This window comes from Peromyscus californicus, unplaced genomic scaffold (assembly GCF_007827085.1).
Source record: "Peromyscus californicus insignis strain IS unplaced genomic scaffold, ASM782708v3 Scaffold_18__1_contigs__length_77618521, whole genome shotgun sequence".
Taxonomy (NCBI): Eukaryota; Metazoa; Chordata; class Mammalia; order Rodentia; family Cricetidae; genus Peromyscus; species Peromyscus californicus.
Genome location: NW_026294480.1, coordinates 38,163,011 through 38,186,385, shown reverse-complemented (window position 1 = coordinate 38,186,385; position 23,375 = coordinate 38,163,011). Strand labels below are relative to the sequence as shown.

The 23,375-nt window shown below is 42.7% G+C and overlaps 1 long non-coding RNA gene across 1 annotated transcript; it reads left to right on the top strand.

Moving 5' to 3' along the window:
• The first annotated feature begins 2,629 nt into the window (after positions 1 to 2,629).
• On the top strand, positions 2,630 to 9,766 carry LOC128113520 (uncharacterized). The gene is made up of 2 exons (XR_008219520.1): positions 2,630 to 2,854; positions 9,446 to 9,766. It is a non-coding gene; the product is annotated as an uncharacterized LOC128113520 (long non-coding RNA).
• Positions 9,767 to 23,375: the final 13,609 nt, after the last annotated feature.

Below are 23,375 nucleotides of genomic sequence, written 5' to 3'. Positions count from 1 at the left end.
ACACACCAATTATTTTCATGGTGTACATGACCGAGCTCACAGCGTACGTTTAGCAAAAAGAATAATGTTCTTTTTCCAAAGGCAGACTTAGTGGCTGAGCACCTCTGTTGGAAAGATTTTTCCTTTGCTAACCATCTCCGAAATTGTTATTGGACAAGCCTTGCCTTGAAAAAGCACAGAACCTTGAAGAAAATAATTCTGTGCTTCTCTTTAAAATCTCCATATAAAATAGTATCCCAGACTTTTGGTATATCTGAAATAAAAATAACTGGGAAAGAATTATTAACATCAGTTATGAATTTTGCAACCAAATACTTAGCAGGGGAAAAATCTGAAGTTAAGTGTTGTAATCTCAGCGCTCTAGAGGCAGAGGCAGGAGGATTGTTAAATTCAAGTCCAGACGGGCATATCAAGTAGGACCTTCTCTCAAAAAGAGAAAACATTCCAGAATCAGTAAGGGGGTAAAATGTTGGCCCCTACTGTGAGGAAATTTTTTAAAATCCAGAAGTTCAAAGCCTGGAAGAACATCTACTCCCGGAAATAATTCTTTGCTGTTAAAGGGTAATTCTCATGGGAGTCCTTTAAGTGGTGAGGTTTCCTTGTGCTTTAAAAAGTAAAATTCAGGCTGGAGAGATAGTTCAGCCATTACAGGCTAGGCTCACAAGCAAAAATATAAAAAGTAAAATTCAATTTACAAACATTTCACCATCAGCCTCTAAAAATAGTAAAATACAATAAACATTGCATAGCTTATTTTGGGGTCATGTGCAGAGATACACACCCTACATGGGTGCTGAGCCATGATGCCTTTTTGCCTATGATCACTGCAACTATATGTCCTTTCTTGCCTCTGTGTTTTAGCCTTGACCTCCAAGTTCTCATGGGTGTCCCAAGCACTCCATTTCCATCGGTGCTCGCTCCTAAGTTGGTCAGTTACATGGAATCTTAACCTCCACATCTAACCCACAGTCAAGCCCAAATCTAAGTTTCCTTGGGTTTTGCTTGTTCCTTATTTTGAAATTTGAAAATCATGTATTTCAAGATTTATAATTCTAGAAAGTCAGCAACACAGTCATACATTGTTTTCTCCACATGAACTATTGACAACAAAATTTAACTTAAAATGTACATTTCCAGGACTGACTAGAGCTTCAATAATAACAACCACGAGAACTGCCTCATGTTTAATCCTCCTCTTTGGGACTGTAGCTTTGGAGATGGCAAATCTCAAAATCCTCTGTGATGCATACTCTAGATTGAGACCTCTGCTGTCTGGGCCCATGTCTGCCAAACCCTCCCTTCCCTGATATTTCATTTCCCCCTGTCTTCTCCTCTTTTGTAAGTCCAGAAAGAGAAAGGTCAGGATCTAACAGCCATGAGACTAGCAGCCTGTGTGTGGGTTGTGGCCTAAGGCCAACAACCAGCTCACCACCCACCCACCACTTCTGCTTTAGAGCAGGAGAGGGAGCGGCTTGATTCAGGAAGAACAGCCACTGTGTGGCTGGAGACTGCTCACAGACAGGTCAGGAAAACACCTGTTGGCCTTGGGCCCTGACACAGAAGGAGGACCCTTGGAGTTTCTTGTCAAGACAATATGGTTGTATGTCTGGTCCTGAGACCTGCTCTAGAATCTGAGGATCCTCTCCAGAGTCCAGACCGAGCAAGTCATTTCATAAACTTGTGAAACAAGGCAGCAGCCACGATTTCCACAGCCTCCCTCCCTAGATTCCTGGAGTTCCACCACTGACTTCTAAGCAGCCACTAATCCTGACCCCTCTGTCCTGGCTACATACTCATACGGACACCAACTCACAAGTGACTTCCCCACCTTTATTTACCTTACCAAGATTGGGATAACATGAATGTGTCTTGTCCTCCATCATGTGATGGGTGCCACCCGAAACACCATGAAATAGGGCTGGTCCACACCTAACATTTTAGTTTCTCCCAGTAATTGCAGTTAATGCAAAATTAGAAAAAAAAGGTTTCTGCACTGAAAGATCTACATGCCAATTTGATTTCATTCAACGGGGCCCAAAATTCAATTGCGTATGAATCTGCCCGTGCTTCCCAGTCCAACCACTACTTCCTTGCTTCCTGCCAACATCTTACCAGAGAGTCCATGTGGTATGGGGAGAAGAAAACGCAAGATGTCTAAAGATGGAGCCCTAGAGACCCATTCTCATCGTGTCATTAACTAAGTGATCTAGGCTGTCACTAAAACCTCAGTTTCGCCTTCTGCAAAGGGGAAGTTAGAACATCCACCTCTCAGTGCGCTGGGAAGGAAGCAAGAACAACAAGAACCGGAAGATGATTTACTATAGAGAAAAAGGGAGTGAGGAAAGAAACAGGTTGGAGAGAGAAAAAAAACAAAAAACAAAAAAAACACTGAAGAGACCTCCCCTCCCTCCCATGAGCAGGCACAGTGAAATTTTAGACAAGAAACCTACAGGTGATGATGACTCATGTATAATATCCCTAGCAACTGTCCAAGAGAACCACTGTGATCTCAAAATCCAGCCCAGGTCTTAACCTGAGAAACATATTTTGAAATTCATGCACAGAAATATGTACTAAACACGTGGGACTTGGACGTAAAGCGTAATAGTCACTCCTAGTACTAAAAAAAGCAACTGAAAGGCTCACTCTGATACCCCGGAACCGTGAACTTACTTTATCCCCATGGCAAATCAACTCCACGAGAATTCTCAGCCTTGTGTGTTCTGCTGGATCCCATGGGAATGGGAAGTGACACTCGGAGCTCCGAAACAGAAAGCAGGAAGTCGACAGAACAGACTTCTCTAGCTTCCAAAATGCCGATCCTCACCACACTCTGTCGTGGATGAGAAATACGGTAAGATGTCACCCTCCCCGTGAATTGTGCACAGAAACCATCCTACCCTGGGGTGGGGATGGGGTGGACAGTGCAGGCACCTTCCGCCATAAAGAAGAGTGGCAGAGTGGGATTGACTGCCACCACCGTACCTAACAAAATGGTCCACTCTAGCGCTCAGATGCCGCTCTCTAGGGGAACCCACAGAGCCACTGAAGGCACTTTTCCTGAAGGGAACAGAGACAAGCTCCCTTTCCAACTAACTGTTGTGCCGGCAGAGTGCTTGGTTTGACTCAAGTGGAAACCCTGAGTTTGCTAGTTGGATTGTTTCAGACACCATCTCTGCTACCCGGTTTGCATCAGCTACACACTCAGCTGATCCTCCAATCCGATTTGCAAACCCAGCCCCTTTGGGGTGGATTCTCCACTGTCCTGCCCTTCCCCAAGGCTGCCAGATCAAGTTTTCTAGCAGCTATGCCCTTCCAATGTTGCCTTCATGTCTGCCACACCCCTTCGTACCTACTGCTCATTTCTAACTCGCTCACCAAAGGGTCCTATCCTGTATACTTAGGGGTGATGTGTTACAGTGGAAAGTGCAGAAGCCTGGAGCCAAATGGATGGGGTAAGATTTTATCTTAATAAGCTTTATCTCTTAGTAGTTATGGGAATCTGATAAGTTACTAAGTCTCTCTGTACCTCAGTTTTCTCTAGTGGAATGAAGATAACACCCATCTACACAATTGCTGAGTAATAAGGCTAACACAGATAAGGTGGTTGGTCCTCATCAATTTGAATAAGAATTGATGCTTACGAAGGTCTTACTACATTTAAGCTCTGTTCTGAGAGTTGTGCTCATGCCTGTATGTGCAATAATTTATTATGACTATTACAAGCCTTATTTTACTCAAGGAGAAACTGAGGCAAGACAAACCACAAGCCAGCCTTGTTCTATGGCTACCAATTTGCCCTACTTCCTTCCTCTAGCCTTTTATTTGTTTTGAGAGAAGTCTCACTATGAAACCCAGGTTGGTCTTGAACTCCTAATCTTCCTGCCTCAGCCTCCCAAGTGCTGATGTTATGGGCCTGTGCCATTATGCCTGGTTCCCCTTGGCTTCTGAGTAAAAACCCAGTCCTTCCCATTCTTTGAGGACTTGCTCCATATCACAGTGTCACCTGATCGGTGTGAGGAAGATTTTTTTTTTCCTTTCCAATCCCACCTGATATCTTGAGGGATAGAGTGCTGGATTCTATGTCAGTATCCAACCTAATCACTTCTACTCTTCAGGACCCCTTCCCTTAACACATCAAACCATAATTATTCTCCAGCTTCTTTTTCTGTAATTTATTCCTTGAAATGTCCTCTAAAAAAAAAAAAAATTAGGTCACATCCCCACATTCCAGCAGGTCCAAAAAGAAGCACATGTGTCCTCCAATGGCCCAGGTGCCATCACCCAGCTCCTCTGCTAACACTCATTTACCAAACAGTCATCACTCTGCCAACATTCATTTACCAAACATCTACCATGCCTTTTGTGCGGATGAAGTCAAGTCCTTTCCTCTGGAGGCACGCTGATGAATGGCATGAATGTGTATATGGAAAATTCGAATAGGCCGTAATAAGTATAAAATGTGTGTTGCTGAGGACAGCACTATCTAGCACTTTCTGTACCATGTCATTCACCAGCACAGTCACACTGTGCCATCCTTCCATGTCTACAGCCACCCTGAGATTGACTTGTTGCTCAGCTGTTAAAAAAAATCTCCTCTGGGCATGCCTCACCATGTGATTTCCCTTCAAACGAACTCATCTCCTCCTGACCTATAATGTTGTCACTACTAAAGTTCAAGCTAATAAACCCTGAGGGACTAACTACCCTGAACTTGAGCAGACGAAATTGCGTGGGAACTGACTTTCTAGTCCTACTTTGTTCCATTCCCCTCGCCTACACACACACGTCACTTCATATGCCGCAACTAGGAGAGTCGTTTGGAATGTTCCTGAAAGTGACCTATGTTCCTAGTCCCTGATCTTCCTCATTTCACCTCTAGAATTTAGATTCTGCACTAACATTCAAGCCAAAAATCACCTCATCTATGGAGCTTGCTTCCATTTTCTGATTTTGTTTGACCAATATTTTGTCTCCATGAAAACTTTGAAGTCTCACTTGTATTACAGTCGCTGGGATATCTATCTTATGGTCTCAATCCTCAAGACAGGTACTTTGTCTTGACCAGATTTGAACCAGCAAACACTTTTGTTGTGGCTTTTATTGTTTTGTTTTGTTTGAGACAGGGTTTCTCTGTATATCCCTGGCTGTCCTGGAACTCACTCTGTAGACCAGGCTGGCCTCAGACTCAGAGATCCGCCTGCCTCTGCCTGCTGAGTTCTGGGATTAAAGATGTGAGCCACCATTGCCTGGTTAATCATATTTAATATAGTGTCCAGCAGAGTAACTCAAACATAATATGTGTTCCATCTATAATGAAAACATTTTATTCATATTATATGTTATAATATGGAAAAAGATTTATGTGGATCCTAGAGTTTTTGTTTTTTCCTTTGTCATTACTATCAATGATAATTTACATGTCAGCTTAGTGGGTCTAAGGGAGAAGAGATCAGCACTGAAATCAATACAGCAAACAAAGAAGTGGGGAAATCTTCATTCAACCCCCTGAAGGCTAAGAGTAAACAAAGCAAGAGGAGAAAAAGACCTTGAGCTGAGGTGTCCATCTTCAGAACAGAGGACCTTAGGGGAGGTGTCCATCTCCTGTCCTTGGAATCTCTGGACTTCAACCAGCAGCCCACTGTTTTCTCAGGTCTGTGGCATCAGTCTGGGAGTTATAACACTCCCTCCCCTGGTTCCCAAGGCCTTCAGACTTTGATTAGATTTCACCACCAGCTTTTCTGGCTCTTCAACTTGCATACAACATATTGTGAGAATTCTCAACCTCCATAAGCACATGAGTGAATTCCCATAATAAATCTTCTCTTGCACATCTATATATTTCCCATGGGTTCTGTTTCTCTGGAAACTCTACTAATATCTCATCTAACCATTTATCCATCCCTAAGCAATGTTATTCATTAGGAGTCAAAAATAGAGACACAAATGTCTACACTCAATAAACTTACATTCTGAATCAGAAATATCGGCAAAGGATACAAATAAATTATACTCATAATAGTAGGAATTGCAAAATCATGGCAATTATACCATCAACCAGGTATGTGACCTCAGGCAACACCTGCTATGAGCTAAGTGTCAGTAAGTATATAATGTGAACTCCTAGGGACTGTGAATCTGATATAATTACACTAGTGTATAACCTTTCTTTGCTAATAGATGATGGATGATATTTCCCTGTTGGTAAGTGGTAATGAATTTGCAAAAATTAATCTGTTATCAATGCTAATTAATTCTAGAGAAATCAAGAAAACAGCAGCTAAAGAAAGATGGGGGAAAAAACAGCAGCTGAAATTAATAATTACAAAAAGAGAAAAAAATGAATTACATGTGCTTCATCAGCACCTCCAGATAAATAGATCAGTGAAATCAAGGCGGCGAGCTGCAAGGCGAGCTTCGTAGGGAAGCAGTCCCCAGGAAGCTTGAGAGGAAAGTGCCTTGGGGACCTGTATTCTGCCCCAGAGATCATAAATTTGCATGTGCAAGTCAGCCCCCTCTGGTGTGGGCAGGAACTTCTTTTCACTTACTCTTGCATCTGAGCCTTATCCATAACAAGCCTTCAATAAATGCTTGTGAGTGAAGCAATATATCATCATCAAGAATTGTGTATGTAGCCAGGAATGGTGCTGCACGCCTTTAATCCCAGCATTCGGGTGGTTGAGGCAGGTGGATCCTTGTGAGTTCAAGACCACTCTGGTATTCCACCCTAGTCTACAACACAAGTTCCAGGACAGCCAGGGCTGTTGCTCAGAGAAACCCTGTCTCAAGCAAACAAACAAACAAACAAAAACAAACAAACAAACAAACACACACACATGAATTGAGTCTGTGGGGCTGACAAGGTTGCTCAGTGGTTAAAGATGTTTGCTGCTAAGCCTATCACATGTGTTCTCTCTCTCTCTCTCTCTCTCTCTCTCCCTCTCTTTTCCTCAGGTTTTGTTTTGTTAGCTCTTTATTGGGTATTGTATGTGTGTGCATGTGTGTGTGTGTGTGAGAGTGTGTGTGTGTGTGTGTGAGAGAGAGAGAGAGAGAGAGAGAACTAACGAACTGAATCCAAAGCTTTGCAACATGCTAAGCATGCACTCTACAACTGAACTACACCTCCTAGCCCTTATCATCAAAAATTTTCCTGAACATCTATGCATGCTAAATCTAGAACTATAACATCAAATAAAATCAACAACAACAACAAAAAAAAAAAAACCTTAAGCTGTGAACCACAATTTGTGCTTAGAGATTTTTATCAAAGAAAAACAACTCTGCCACCAAAAAGTAGTTTCAAAGCAACAAATCCTTTCTGCCAGTCCTCAGACACTGTGACAGGAGCCTTTGTCCACAGTGGCAATCCATAAAGCCGCCTTGCTTTCATGTGGTTGTGTTCCAGCACAAGCCCTTTCATGCTCCTTTCTCTTTCACACCCTTCACCAAAACATCCTTTCCTAGCTCTGCCCCTCAGACTTCAGTCTTCCTGTGCCCGGATCTTTCACCTTGATTCTGTATCACAAAAGCCTCGAAAAACAGGCAAGGTCCAGCCTTGTTTCAAATGTAGGAAAGCGCACACACATTCTCTCTCTCTCTCTCTCTCTCTCTCTCTCTCTCTCTCTCTCTCTCTCTCTCTCACACACACACACACACACACACACACACACACACACACACACACACACGAGCAAAACCAGACCTAGGGCTGTAAAAGAACATCTCAAAGTTTGCATCCATGGCAGGTATTGGCCTGATTTAGGTGCAGCATAAGGGTGCCAAAATAAAAATAAAATAGTTTAAAAAAAAAAAAGCCTGCAAATGTGTTAAGTATCTATGCTGTTGGGGAAGCTTCGGCAATTCAAACACAAAATATTTATTGGGTAGCTACTCTAAGAATTGTTTAGGAAGGGATGTTGTGTCCTTGATCCCCCCAGACTACACCTCCATATGCATATCCAGTAAGGACCCAGCCAGGGCTGAACTTAGCTGAGATGCACTGCATTGATAAAGTAAGCGGGTCCTGATGGGGAAGAACATAGGCAGACTATGAACTTAGCTGAGATGCACTGCATTGATAAAGTAAGCGGGTCCTGATGGGGAAGAACATAAGCAGACTATGAACTTAGCTGAGATACACTGCATTGATAAAGTAAGCGGGTCCTGATGGGGAAGAGCATAGGCAGACTATGAACTTAGCTGAGATGCACTGCATTGATAAAGTAAGCGGGTCCTGATGGGGAAGAACATAGGCAGACTATGAACTTAGCTGAGATGCACTGCATTGATAAAGTAAGCGGGTCCTGATGGGGAAGAACATAGGCAGACTATGAGCTTAGCTGAGATGCACTGCATTGATAAAGTAAGCGGGTCCTGATGGGGAAGAACATAGGCAGACTCTGACGGATCCCATGTGCAGATTTCTTGCTGTTCTTCTCTCCTGGGAAGGATCACACAGATTCTAGCCACTAAATCCTAGTGATTTATGTATGATGTTCTAGTCCAGCTCTTTTTAGAAATTGGCACCATGGGCTTTTAATGGAGCTACTCACATAGGCACCTTCTATCCAGCATTTGAAACTTGTTTAAGTACAACTATGGTTTGTATACAAGTTGACACACAGTGAACCACACTGTAGCTAACTATTGATTGAGAGCACTCCAGGGACCAAGTCCCCACGTACCAGCCCTGGCCCCGTCTTGCAAAAAAAGTATTCCAAAGGGCAAGAGCCTTGGGCCTAGTATACTAACTCCTCTATGCATACACACACAACTCAATTTTTACCTCAAGGTAACTCAGATTTAGAGAAATAACTAGACTAAAGCATGTTATGCCTGCCATAGGTGCAGCATGCTAGGTAATGCTAAAGCAGTGTTCTCCAAATGTCCTCTGGATACCTTTATCAAAGCCACGAGGGTGCTTGTTGCCCTAGTGGCTACAATCCAATGGGTGGTTAACACCAGAAGAAAGGGGCATCCATCCAAGCCGCAGGCTGGGGTGAGATTATAAAAGACCTTGAACACCAGCATGAGAAATTTGATTTTAATTTCAGTCTTCAGAAGCTATCAGAGGTTTCCTTTTCCCTTTGCCAGATAAATTAACACATTAAAAAAAAAAACAGCATTGTGTGAAGATAAGTCTCGTCATCTTATGTAGACTATGTTTAAAGAGGTAGGGACCAGAAGCTAAGAAACCTGAAGATCAAAAAAGAAAATGGTTGGACCTTATGAAAGGGGCACTCAGTTGCAGTTAGACTCTGCTCAGGGTAGTTGTTTGTGGACTCTCCAAAGGCAGTTCTGCCATCCCCACTTTCAGGATAAGCTTGCTGAGTGTCCCCTAAGTCAGGGCAAAGGCAGGGAGTGAGTGGTGAGCAGGTGTCTGTAGCAAGGAACAGGACAATTTCACCAGTAACTCCCACTTGTATCCTGTGTTTTCTTCCCTTAGACACATTCGCTGTAAAGGACAGAGTAAGCCATCCTCCAAAAATCAAGAGGGTGAAAAAAGAGAATAGAAGAGGAAATTGTCGTGTGGTCTCAATGAGAGAAGAACAGGAAAAGAATAGGACATCATCCTCATCATGCTTCTTCTTGGCCCGGAGAGAAAAGAAGAAACCAGATGCACAACAGTGCCTTGATCAGAAGAATGCGTACCTGCTGGCCATTTGTGTCTTCCACATCTCAGAGAAATTTACACTAAAAAAAAAAAATCCCCTATCCTGGAAGATACCTTCAACATCACTCAATAAATGAAGCTAATTACTCTTGAGATTGTAATTATTGAGGTGTCTAAAATTAATACCCTAGAAGCATCAATACTGACATCATTAAGACATACTTATTGATCACTTGACTGCATTAAAAGTGTTAGTGAGGGATGGAGGGATGGCTCAGTGCTTAAGAACACTGGCTGCTCTTGCAGAGAACTGGGACTTGGTTCTGAGCACCCAGATGGCAGCTCACCACTATCTAGACCTTTAGTTCCAAGGGACCTCTCCTGACCCTTGCATGCACATAATGCACATGTATACACTCAAGTATGCACACATAAACATAAAATAAGTGTAAACCTTGTTAGAAATAGTAAATAACTTAAAATAAAGTCTTGGTGATGCTAGCATAAATTACTGACCCAAGAGCTTGAAAGGACACCAGAGTTGCTGTCCAGTGGTGGTGCACACCTTTAATCCCAGCACTCAGGAAGCAGAACCAGGTGGATCTCTGTGAGTTTGAGGCCAGCCTGGTCTACGGAGCGAACTCCAGGACAGGAACCAAAACTCCACAGGGAAACCCTGTCTCAAAAAACCAAAAGAAGAAGAAGAAGAAGAAGAAGAAGAAGAAGAAGAAGAAGAAGGAGGAGGAGGAGGAGGAGGAGGAGGAGGAGGAGGAGGAGGAGGAGGAGGAGGAGGAGGAGGAGGAGGAGGGGGGGAGGGGGAGGGGGAGGGGGAGGGGGAGGGGGAGGGGGAGGGGGAGGGGGAGGGGGAGGGGGAGGGGGAGGGGGAGGGGGAGGGGGAGGGGGGGGGGGAGGGGGAGGGGGAGGGGGGAGGGGGAGAGGGAGAGGGAGAGGGAGAGGGAGAAGGAGAAGGAGAAGGAGAAGGAGAAGGAGAAGGAGAAGGAGAAGGAGAAGAAGAAGAAGAAGAAGAAGAAGAAGAAGAAGAAGAAGAAGAAGAAGAAGAAGAAGAAGAAGAAGAAGAAAGGACACCAGAGAGTAATTTGCTTGATAACCATCTTCCATCATAAAGCCCAGAATTAAGCAATATGACATAAATCACTCTTTATGGAAAATTAATCACTTGCTTCTTTTGCATTACACAGGAAACCAAAGATCACTAGACAAATTAAAACCAACTCCTATATTCAAATATGGCAACCTCAGGATGTTGAGGTTATCTTTCTGGAAACCACTCCAAAATCTTTATCAGCTCTTAACACAAAATGAAAGGATGATCTAGATCTCTCTTATTCCTATTAGTCAATTGAAGTACTCAAAAACACAACCAGGATGCACGAATCTCACTGTGAATGGGGAAGTAGAATGAACATTGCCCATGGATGAGGACAGGGGTCTCGAAGTGGGAATGGGGATGGGAACAGGAGGAATTAGGTCGGGGTAGGGGATGGAGGGAGAGAGTACTGGGAGAAACAACTGGAATCTGGGGGCATCTCTGGAAAAAGCTAGAAACCTAGAGCAATGGAAATTCCCAGGAATCTATGAGGGTGGCCCTTTCTAAGACTCCTAACAATAAGAGTCTGAACTGACCATCTCCTGTAACCAGGCAAGACTTCCAGTAGAGAGACTGGGAGACCAACCCAGCCACAAACCCTTCGACCTACAGTTTGTCCTGCCTACAAATGTGCTAGGATAAATATGACACAGAAACTGTAGGAGTGACCAACTAATGATGGGCCCAGCTGGAGACCCATACTCTGAGAGGAAGCTCCCCCTTGAGGGCCAGGACCCAGAGACAATATACCCCAGAGACCTAGGATAGAATCCTAGGATAGAACCAAACACAAATGACAGAAAAAAAGTCAATGAAATGATTCCTAAAGGTATTTTGCTATACTCACAGATTGGTGGCTAGCCCAATTGTCATCAGAGAGGCTTCACCCAGCAACTGGTGGAAACAGATGCAGAGACCCAGAGGTAAACATTAGGTGGAGCTCGAGGAATCCTGCAGAAGAGGGGGAGGAAGGATTGTAGGAGCCAGTAGTGTCAGGAACACCACAAGAAAACCCACAGAACCAACTAACCTGGACTCAGAAGGTCTCACAGAGACTGAACTGACAACCAGGGAGCCTGCATGGGACTGACCTAGCACTCTGCATATGTGTTACTGTTGTATAGCTTGGTCTTCTTGTGGAACTCCTAACAGTAGGAGCAGGGGCTGTCTCTGGCTCTGTTGCCTGATTCTGGGACTCTTTCCTCCTACCAGGTTTCCTCATCCAGCTTTAATAGAAGCCTAGTCTCACTGCAACTTGATATACCATGGCTGACTGATATCCATGGGATGTCTGCCTGTATCTGAAGATAAACAGTAGAGGAGTGGATGGGTTGTGGAGGGGAGGATTCGGGGGGGGGGGGGGGAGGAACTGGGGAGAGGGAGGGAGAGGAAACTTTGGTTGGGATGTAAAAATAAACAAAGAAACAAAGAAAGAAAAAGAAAGGAAGGAAGGAAGGAAGGAAGGAAGGAAGGAAGGAAGGAAGAAGAAGAAAGAAAGAAAGAAAGAAAGAAAGAAAGAAAGAAAGAAAGAAAGAAAGAAAGAAAGAAAGAAAGAAAAGGTGATAAATAGGAAAATGTAAGCAAAACTTTTAAACTTTGGACATGAAACTGGAGAGATGGTACAATGTATAAAAGTGTTTGCCACATGGGCACAAAGACCTGAGTTTGAATTCTGAGAACCCATGTAAAAGCTAGACACATAGTGCAAGCGTCTGTAATCTCAGTACGCCTGTAAAGAGATGAGAGACAGAGACAGTGGAATGTCTGGAAATTCCTGGAAACTCATGTTGTAGAAACACAGCAAAGACACCTTGTCTCCACCAAGGTGGAAGGTGAGGACCAGCATCCAAGGTTGACCTCTGGCCTCCACACACACAGGCTGAGCTATGTGTGCACCAGCATTCACACACATAAATGTGCATGTGTGCATGTACACTGTATAAATGGCAGCAGCAATAATAATAATAATAACGAAAACCCTTAGCTATCACTGCAACAGCCTGTCCAATGAACCCTCTGAGTGGGAAAACTCAGACTGCATTCTGATTAGGATAATCAGATCTGCTACAAATGACATGGGAATACTGGTTAGAAGTTCTATGGAAGGCTTTGTTCTTCCTTGGGGCTTATGCATTAATGCTCCTATTCGGCCTGCCTTATAGTTCACACATGCCATGATAGAGATAGATGAAAACACAGCCCTGCTGTTTTCTTGAGAAAGCTGGGGCAGAGGCAGATAGCAGCACCATTGGAATACACGGCTAAGTCTTTATAAGCAGCAGTCCAAAGTGTAGGTTGGAGAAGTCCAACAGCCTAGATTTCAATCCTGGCTCTAGCAGCTACCACTTTGAACAAGTTTTATGACCCTCCCCAAGCCTCAGTTCCCCTTGATGGAAACCTGCCTGAATAATTCTAACACCCACTCTTTAGGGCTGTTCTGAAGAGTTACAAAGACAATGAAATGAAATCCTTAAAAAGGAAGCTTAAGAAGTGTTAGCTACTAGCATCATCAGAAAATGTTGTCTTTTTTTTTCCCTCCTATTGCTACCCCCCCTCCGCCCTGGTACTCTCAACAGTATTTTTGCCCCATACCTTATGGATATAGTAGATCCCATGCTGCTTGAAGCTGTCCAGTCCAGATAGAATAATTCATCCCGGCAGGGAGGTAAGGAGGAACCCTCCTCGTCAGATGTCACAGGAGAGGATTTCAGAGAGAGGGATTGCTGCAGAAGGAAGCAAGCCTGGCCTGGACAAAGCAGATAAGTAAGTTTGTTCTAAATGGCTTCCTGGGCTGAGGAGGGCCACATGCTCACAGTCATATGATGAACTGGAGAGTGCCTTTAGAAATGCTTAACTTACTCGGGAGAAAAAGCTGCGGCGTTTGAATAGTCACAAGAACCGTGTGCCTTCCTCTAATGCTATTTGAAATTGTGAAATAAATTTAGTACCGTGAAGGGGGGAAAAAAATGTTGGAAGCAATGGTAACTTTGAAAAGAATTTTATTTAGCTCCTGGAAGATACATATTTCTTCCCCTGATCATGTGGTAACAATGTGAGCACTGAATGTGCTTGCTCACCACGGCTCTTCGTCCCTCAAGGGTGGTGAAAACAGCCTGGCTCAGGTTACTCTCAATGTCATGTTTACCTGCTGATTCATTTCAAAATTGGTGACCCCTGTGCTCCAACACTGATAGACTCCAAGTGGGCCAGGACCCTGCTTAGTCCACACCCCTAATTTACCAAGGGACAGAATAAGACTCAAGTGACTTTTTCTTAAACACATCTAATTGGCAAAAGAGAGGAGCACAAAGTTGCTGATGGAGAAAGATGGGGGAGGGCGGGGCGGAGGGGGGAGAGACACGACAGCATGGGCTTGAAATAACTTGCTGTGGGGAATCAAATGATGTGGGCAGCTTTTAAGATTTCAACAAGAAAGGCGCTTAGGTAAAATACTTCTTGAGGTGAAGCATTCCTGCTGCTATATATAGTACACAATAAATTAACTATGTCAGATTTCTTATCTTTGCACCTTTTGCTACCAAAGTCTAAACTGTGTGTGTGTCTGTGTCTGTGTCTGTGTGTCTGTGTCTGTGTCTGTGTGTCTGTGTGTGTTCAAGAGTAATTTTTTTTTTAACTTGAGCAAATTTCTATTTATCATCAGGACTTTGCCCATTTTAGGAGTGAGATCTTACCATTTTTGCTTAGTGGTTAGAATAAACTTGAAGTCTCTATGACCATTTAAGAGCTTGTCATCCTTAGGGTGTTCCTCAAGCCAATAGCCGGGCTTTAGTACCCTCCTCAGGAGTGTCCTCTTGGTCTGGAGTGTCCTCCTCAGTTTAGGTTTCGATTCAGGGACTGTAACAGAGCATTTTGCCAGGTAGAGTCCTACCTTTTGCACCCCCTCACTCCTTCCTAAAACAAGCAGGGGCTTTTGGACCCGCCTCAGACCTATGCTCTTGGTGGATTTTCAGCGCACATTTGATGATGACCCTGGTTTCCAAGGTTCAGTCTTCATAACATTTCCCCCAAAGACATCTATCAAAAAGGAACTTCAAGGTTTGGATGTGTGCTGGTTAGCATTTCTCCTGTTCCGTGTCAAAGGCTTTGCCAGTGGGAAAACTTGTAAAAGGCAGTGTAAACACATCCGTGTTTGAGTTGCCTCCGAAACAGAAGTTAAACATACTTGTAATACTGGCCGTGCTAACCAATAAACCAAGCTGTTCTCACTGAAGAAAGTATCCTGAAAACCTGGGAAATGGACTGGGTGTGGGCCAGGGAACTTTGGGGTTTCTACATATGAGGGGAAGAAAGCAAGTTCACATACTCCTCCCCGCCATCTCACATGTGTGTTGGTAAAAGTACATAAAATCTACTCTCTTGGCAAATTTCTGATATAAAGTAATGCTATTAACTCCAGTCTTCACACTTCACATTGGCTTTTTTTACTTATTCCACATGACTAAAATTTACACCTTTTGGTCCCTGGCTTCCCATTTCCTCCACTCCTTCCAACCCAACTAACCACTCTTCTACTGTTTCTATATATTAAGATTTTGAGTTTGTTTTGTTTAGATTCTGCATAGGATATCATGCAGCATGTTTGTTTTCCTCTGGCTTAATTTACTTAGCGTGATATTAATTGGATTCATTAATTGGATTCATTCATGCTCTCATAAATAATTTGACTCCTTTTTATAAAACTGAATTATGTTAGTGTGGGTATGCGTTTTGCAACTTCTTTGTGTGTTCATTTATTGGCTGATATATCTTGTCTACTGTGATGAGCATGAGGGTATAAATCTCTTCATGGGAGGTGATTCCATTCCCTTTGGATGTATGACACAGAAGAGGGGTGACTGGCTCATGTAGTTCTAATATTCATTTCTTTAGGAACCTCCACAATGGCTGAACCAACCTACCTTCCCATCAACAGCACACAGGACTTCACTTTTCTCTGTATCCTTGCCAACATCTGCTATTGCTTACATGTTTTATGTATTAGCCGTTCTAACAAGCAGTATGTGCTGATCTGCAATGCCCTGATGATCAGTGATGTTAAATATGTTTTCTTATACCTCTTGTAGGGGAATTTCATTGCAGCTGTATTTTCATGCATATTCTATTCGTGTGAACAGCACATGAGTTGGCAACCTCTTGGATTTCATCAGAAAAAAAAATATCAGCTTCAGCCAAGTGGGACTGAAATGGTTGAAGCCTCCACCTCCAACCCCTCCTGCCACTTCTACTGAAGACTGAATGAAGAAAGGGCCACACAGGCCAAACCTTGGGAAATGGTGAAAAGCTGATGCCTGAGAGTTCATTCTGCCTTGAACCTCCAGAGTCTTTCTAAGTAAGGTATTTCAACCCTGGAAACTTCCAAGCAGGCAGAGAGCACTCGAGTCCCCTGCTGTAATCCAAGCAAACCACTCCTCAGCATCTCGGCTTCTGTATACCTTGTTTCTATCTTAAACTGGAGATATATATATAGATATATATATATATAGATATATAGATATATATATATATCAATTGTGTTGTCCTTTTTTTTTTAAACTGTTGCTGCCCTTTAAGCCATAGCTGTCCTAATCAGCAATTGCAATTCAGCGGCTACCAGCCACTGTTAGGCTGCAAGGCTTGCAGCCTGAGAAGTTCTGTTCCCTCAGGCGCCGAGTCTTTCAAAGCTATGAAGGGAACTTATCTAACCCTCTACCCCGCTAAAGTACTCAAGATTCAAAGGTTGAGGTAGAATTCTGCTCTTCAGAGAGGCTGAATAGCAAGTCACTCACCTCCTCTCCTTGCTCGAGTCTCCCAAAAAGCCCTCGTCCTTCTCCTCACCCCCACTCAAAAGCCCTTCTTCATCTGCTTCCTACCACTTTCTGTCAGCTAGTTGCTGACACAGGCTCCTGACTGCAGGTGAATTTTATTTAATCAAACAAATGTAACACATCTTTGCATCATTAAACAAATGTTCCAGAGCACAAACAAAAGTAACACACCTTAAAATAATATTCTACAACAATACTGGCTTGCTTTGCTAAAGAGATAGTACCACAAATGGTATAAAAATCTGCAAATCACACAAGAAGCGACAGTGACAATAGCATTGATCTCTCCCTATCTTCTAGGCTCCTGATGATGGTTGGTCTCCTGAATGCTTCCTGAGCTGTCCTTTGCATCCACAACAGGAAACGTGCAGATTGTTTTTGTAAAATCTGTATCCAGCAAACGTTTTCTGTTGTGGACTTCAAGAACAAGTGAATGGTGTCTTCTCTGCATTGGTATAGTTCTCTGCACCAGTACGAGGCTGTGGTAGGAGTTTAACCCTGTAACACTTCCCTCATTGCTGCTATGAGTGCAAACTTTTCCTGGATGTTTTACTCTTCCATGTAAACATCAACACCAGCTTCTTGGCCATGTGGTCCTTTATTGTGTCATACCATGTACCGAATGTCTACGTGTATATAGGCTGTTGATTTTTGCATCTAGTTAACCCTACTCTCCTCTCTTGCTTATGGTGGTGGGTAGTGCCCTTCCAAGTAGTTCTCTAGAATCTTCTAAGAACAGTTATATTGTTTTCATATATGCTTATTTTACTTCTTCTTTTCCTATTTGTTCTCTTATGTAAAAGAATATTGGCCAGCACCTCAAATCAGTGTTAAATAATGTTAGCGCTGTGTTTTTCCTCATCAGCTGTGAAGGCTTCCATTGTTTGCCCCATCTGCATGAGCTACTTTTGGCATAAGACAAAATATTTAATCATGAAATCACAAACTCAGTCTGGTTTATGGGCTGGTTTTTTTTTCCCCTTAACCAATAATGGACTTTATGTTTCTAATAAACATTTTCTGCAACCATGGTGTAACCGTGTGGCTTTACTATTCAGATGTCAGTACCACAAACTATTTCAGTACATTTCCTAAAATTGAGTAATTTCACCTTTCTTGAAATCAATCTCACTTGACTTTGTCCTGCTGAAGAGGCAATGCCACAAATGGTACAAACTTTGCAAATTGCACAAGAAATCACTCTTTTACAGGTGCTCTGAAACCCAAGCGCTAGCTGAAGTTTTGTAGAAGATCATTGCATTGGTAAAATCAGGAAACACTGATTTGTGCCTTTCTTTCTTTGGGGGTATTTATTTGCTCTTTGGTAGACTCTGTCAACAATATCATTTCAATTTTATATAAAGAAGTCAGTGGTCAACATGGTTGATTCATTAAGGTTTGGAAGAGCTCATCTATACAAACATCTGTCCAATAGATGTGGGGAGAATTGACTTTTGGCAATCTTTCTTTCTTCCTCTCTCTCTCTGTCTCTCTCTCTCTGTCTCTCTCTCTCTCTCTCTCTCTCTCTCTCTCTCTCTCTCTCTCTCTCTCTCTCTCCCTCCCTCCTTCCCTCTCTTCCCTTCTCTTTCTTTCAACTGATATTTTTATTTTCAAGATCTCCTTTGGCTAGCCTAAGAATCTTATCCTATCTAAGAACTACATATTTGAATCCATATTTTTACATGTTTCTATGTATTGTTGAACAAATAATTTAAATTCCTCTATGTGTTTATTTCTTCATTATTTTGCTTCATCTACTTCTGCTTTCTTCCTTTTAAAAACTAATGTGTCTCATAACTATTCAGAGTTACCAAAAAGTGGGTGTAATTCAGATGTCTACAAACACAAGATGGATGAGCGACATGTGGCAGAAACAGGACTGGATGTATGCTCAGTGGTAGAGCTTTTACAAAAGGCTGTAGGTTTAAACCTCAGCACAACACATGTGCACAAAAGCGCACACACGCAAACACACATAAAGTGGCATATACATATAATGGAACATTATTCAGACATTAGAATAAGTAAAGATCTGATGCAACCTATGACATGGAATAATTTTGAAAACATCACACTAAATCAAATTAGCAGAAACAAAAGAACAAATATTAAATGAGAACAACGTGAAGCACCGGCTTTGGCAAATTCACAAAGAATAAATCCAAAGTTCAGGGATGGAGAGACGGAGAGGTGCTGTGCCAAAGGCACACAGGGTCTCTTCCTCATGGTAACAATTGCATAGTACCGCACATATAATCAATGTCACCAAACACACACTTCAAATCATTATGGTGACAAATTTAGGTTATATGTTTTTAACCACGGAGAGAGAGAGACAGAGACAGAGACAGAGACTGAGAGAGTAATATTAAACGATTCTTTGGACACACCCTTAGCTTAGTTCCACCATTTTCATGGCTTTCTGTTCTGTCTCCATCTGTAGCACCTGTGTCGTCTTCCCAGAGTTTATAATTGATCTGCTCTGATCTTCTTTACTGTCCATTTTTAATATTTCAGGAACACTAATTCTGTCATAATTTTTACCTTCTTGGTGGCCAGTTCTTTCTTTAAGCTGGTGAGGATTTCATTCAAGAGGGTCCCTTTCCTCTACACCTCTTGTCATTTTGTGTCATGGTCTCTTACCTAGAACCTGCACCCACTCCCTCCTCATTCCTCATAGTTAAGTTCAGTGTTTTCTTCCTGCCCTTGAAGATGGCTCATGTTCCAGGCCAGCAGTTCTCTCTGGCTCTAGAAGCAACTCACAGAACAAAATTGATGTACGCCATTGTGGTTTCTACTTCCCAGCCAATGGACATGGGCTGTTGTGAATACATCATCCTCCATACCATTGAACCAGTAGGCAGGCCAAAAGAAAAAAAGCTGTTCCACATGTTTGCAATTTTGCTTGCTCCGCTTTTGTATGATGTCAAACGGAGCCCAGGAACACTGCAGTAAGCCAACACATGCATGCTTTCCCTGGGGTTCCAAAGAAGTAGTTGGTGTGCTCTCAGCATGTGGTGCTTAAGGAAATAGTGCTCTACCACCTATGTCTGAGATGTCTACACACAAATGCATCTTTGCCACGTCTCTCTGCACCCATGTTATATACATGCATACATATATGCATATATATACATATATACATATATTACCTCTCCCTCATTTATTCTGGCAAAATTTGTGGAGAAAGGTAGAAGACATACCTTTGGTCTCTTTAGTCTGCTTTCTTAAAGGCAAGCCCCATTATTTAGAAAAGCAGGTTTTAAAGTGAACACTAATGGTGAGCTTATAGGAGGGAATTATCTTGTCAGGGCAATCTACATATCTGAAAATTAACTGGGAGACAAGTAGGGCAATCACTTCGCCTCCGCCTGGGTGGTTGGGAGTCAGAAAGCAACATGCAGACTGTGTGAGCACATGTTCACCTCTCCCAGAAACCATGCTGCACTTTATCCTTGCCCAATAGTATATATTAGTACCTACAGTGAGGTTCAGCATCACATAGGAACTCATCAGACATACAGTCTCAAGTCCCTCCCAACCCCAGACCCAGAATGGAAATCTGCATTTCAGCAAGAGCCCCAGGTGATTCACAGGCACATGAAATTGCAAAAGTACCACTTCTCATCCCTGCACTCACTCGCCCATTCAGACCAAACTCTGTTGCTACTCAGATTCATGCAGCCTTCTCATCCTAGTAAGCTCTCATCATTTGATGACTGTGCACTCATTGGGTAATTCTTTTCTACTCATGAATACCTCCCGCTACTAGACTCCTGCCAAGCTCCATGATTATCCTGCAATCAATCAATAAGCCTTTGCTGAATAGGCACATGAATGTGTATGATATAATTTCTATCTCAGAGCATTTTTAGTGGCGCTTAGTATTTCCCCAGTCTCCCACTAGCAAACTAAGCCATGTCCCGATCAAGCTGGACTCTGGATCCTGCGCTCTTAATTAGTCCCTCTTGACTGTTCTTAGTCATGGCTTGGGAACAGGCCCCCAACAGAAGTGAAAGAGTAAAGAAAGGAATAACAGCATTATCAAAAAACTCTTAGGAAATTTCATCAGACCCTAGTCCCCCAACACTGTACATACCTGTAAAAGATACAAAGAGATTCTGTTTCCTGGGTGTTGTTTCAGAAAATGTGCATGATTTCTGTGTGGAAAGGGAAGGCACACCATCCAGACATTAGAGCAGTCACATCAATCCATCCCAACCCTGTCCCCAGAGGACCATGTTGCAAGAGTCAGGTCCTGGTGAGAGGGTGGAGCTAGAACAGGTGTGGCTGATGTTGAAGACAGGCTTCACCAGCACTCCTATGCTCAGACTATGCTCAAGCCATGGAATTTCTCTTGCCAGTTGCCCTCACCGGGTGTAGCTAAAATTGCCTTTCTCGGCCTTGGGTCATTTTGATGAGGCGGGAATGAAAGGTGATCATTTAAAACTGGTTTCTCTGTGTGGGTCATCAGACCCTCACTGAATACAGTAAGTTTAAAATGAATGTTCACAACATTGAAACAGAACATGGTAATTCTAAAAATAGACACTTCCTTGCTGTGAAAGTCCTCTCTGGAAACTCAAACGCAGAGGCAAAGCAATGATTTCATCTTTTCCGGCCGCATCCTGTGAAGCAATTTTTTTCCCAAGGCACAGGGTTCACCACACAGCAGGGAAGCAGCCAGATTGGTTAGCAGGACTTCCGTGGCTTCTCAGGAAGCTAGCTGTAGGAAGTCAAGGGAAATTAGGCTATAGGATGAACACATTCTCTCCGTGGGATCCTGTTCTGCAGCAATCTAAACAAATGGCACTTGTTAAGTCTTCCGCTACATGCAGGGCTCAAAGTAGTAGAAGAAGGAGTTGTCATAGATCATACTATATTGTAGTCTATGATGCATCATACCAGAAATGAGAAATGCACAAGGAAACGGCCAAGGAGGGGATGGATGTGCCAGAGCTGTGACCTGATAACATTACACACATTCAAGTATTGAAATAATCACGCTATGCTCCAGAAACAAGCATAATTACATGTGTCATTTTAAAGTTTTAAGAGTTTTTGAAAGATGGTAAAATTACTCAATGGGAAAAATCAACCTCCTTTGGAACATAAACTTACAAGGAAGTTGTTTTCCTGAATGAACCCTCACTCTTTATAGGTTTAGAATCCCTAAACCAAACATCAGAATCTACAATGCTTCAAAGTCTAAACTTGTCTTAGCATTAACATGATGCCACATGTAGTAAATTCCACCCCTGACATCGTGTATCATAGTCAGAGTCCAAATACAGACACACCAAAAAATGTCGTGGAAAAGTAGCCTCAGGAAATGTGAAGAAGGTGGACATGGAGCACATGAATTTCATAGTTAAATTTAGTTTCCATGTGTATGCAAAATATGAAATTGCAAACATCTGTGGTCCGAAGCATTTCCAATAAGAGATGTTCAACTTGGATAGCCTGGAAAGCAATTATACCCAGTTCCCCAACAAAAATCTCCCTGGTCATAGAGTCCACTCTGAAATGCAGTTGTTTAATCACAAATGGCCAAACCTTCATGAAGTTGTCTGCTCTTTCTAACTCTTCTCTACCTTTTCCTTTTGAATTCACTCCAACCACACACACACACACACACACACACACACACACACACACTTTATATTCAAGCTGGAGGATCCTTCATGGTGCTCAATCCAGTGGTCAATCCTCTCATGGAGACAGCTGATGATTGCATTCTTAAAAACCTTTACTTTTCATTCAGTTAGTTTGTTGTTGTTGTTGTTGTCAATTCACATTTTATTTATTTGTAACAGACTTCACATTTTTACTTATGTACTTATTAATTTTGATCAGATTCATACCTCCCATTACTTCCACTAACTCCTCCAGAGGCCAACTCCCAAGCCCCCTCCCAAGGTCATGTCCAAATTTTTTAAATAATTTACTGGTTCTTATTAGTGCTTACCATATACGAATGGGTATGGGGCCATCCACTTGGTTGACCTACCATGGACCATACTCCTAAAGGAAACTGACTTTCACTCCTCCAAGAAGCCATCAGCTGTTAGTTAACAGCTCTTCAGCTTGGGGCAGTGGCCTGTGAGCTCTTCGACTATGCTGGAATGTTGATTGCCTTCATACTACACAGGACTTGTGCAAGCAACCACGGCTACTGTGAGCTTGGGAATATAGTAGTCTTGTCCTGGTCCTCTGCAATTTCTGTTCTTAGAATCTTCCCATAATCTTAAAATCTTCCTCTCTTCCTGCATGTTCCCTGAGCCTTATGGAGAGGGAGTAGGACATAGACATTCCATTAATGACTGAGAACTTCACAGACGTGTATTCTCTGCACTTCAACCAGTTGTGAGTTTCTACATTAACTGCTATCTGTTCCACAAAGAAGCTTCCCTGGTGAGGACTGAGAGCTGCACTAATCTGTGTGTTTAGGGGTTTAGATTTAGAGGGTATTTTCATACTCGGTCAGTTTGGCAAAATAACAGTATTAGATTAACTCCTGGGACCTATGAGCTCCCAAGCAAGGGGTTCTTGGTTTATGGTACCAGGCATGCACTTTCTTTGATAGAATGGGTCTTCCATTCAGTTCACTTTTAAGCCATCATTCCTCCTTAATTCTCTACCCACCTCGGCAGGGACTTGACGAGCACAGAAAATCAGAATTTGCTTGTGTGTGAGCATTTGTGCTCAAATCTCCACTGCTTTCCTTCTATTTTAAGAAAACTTGAGTTTTCCCTTATCTTTGTAGTGAAACTGTGCATGTGGATATGACAGAATAACAGTCTCTCTTCTCCCAATATGCGTCTTCAAT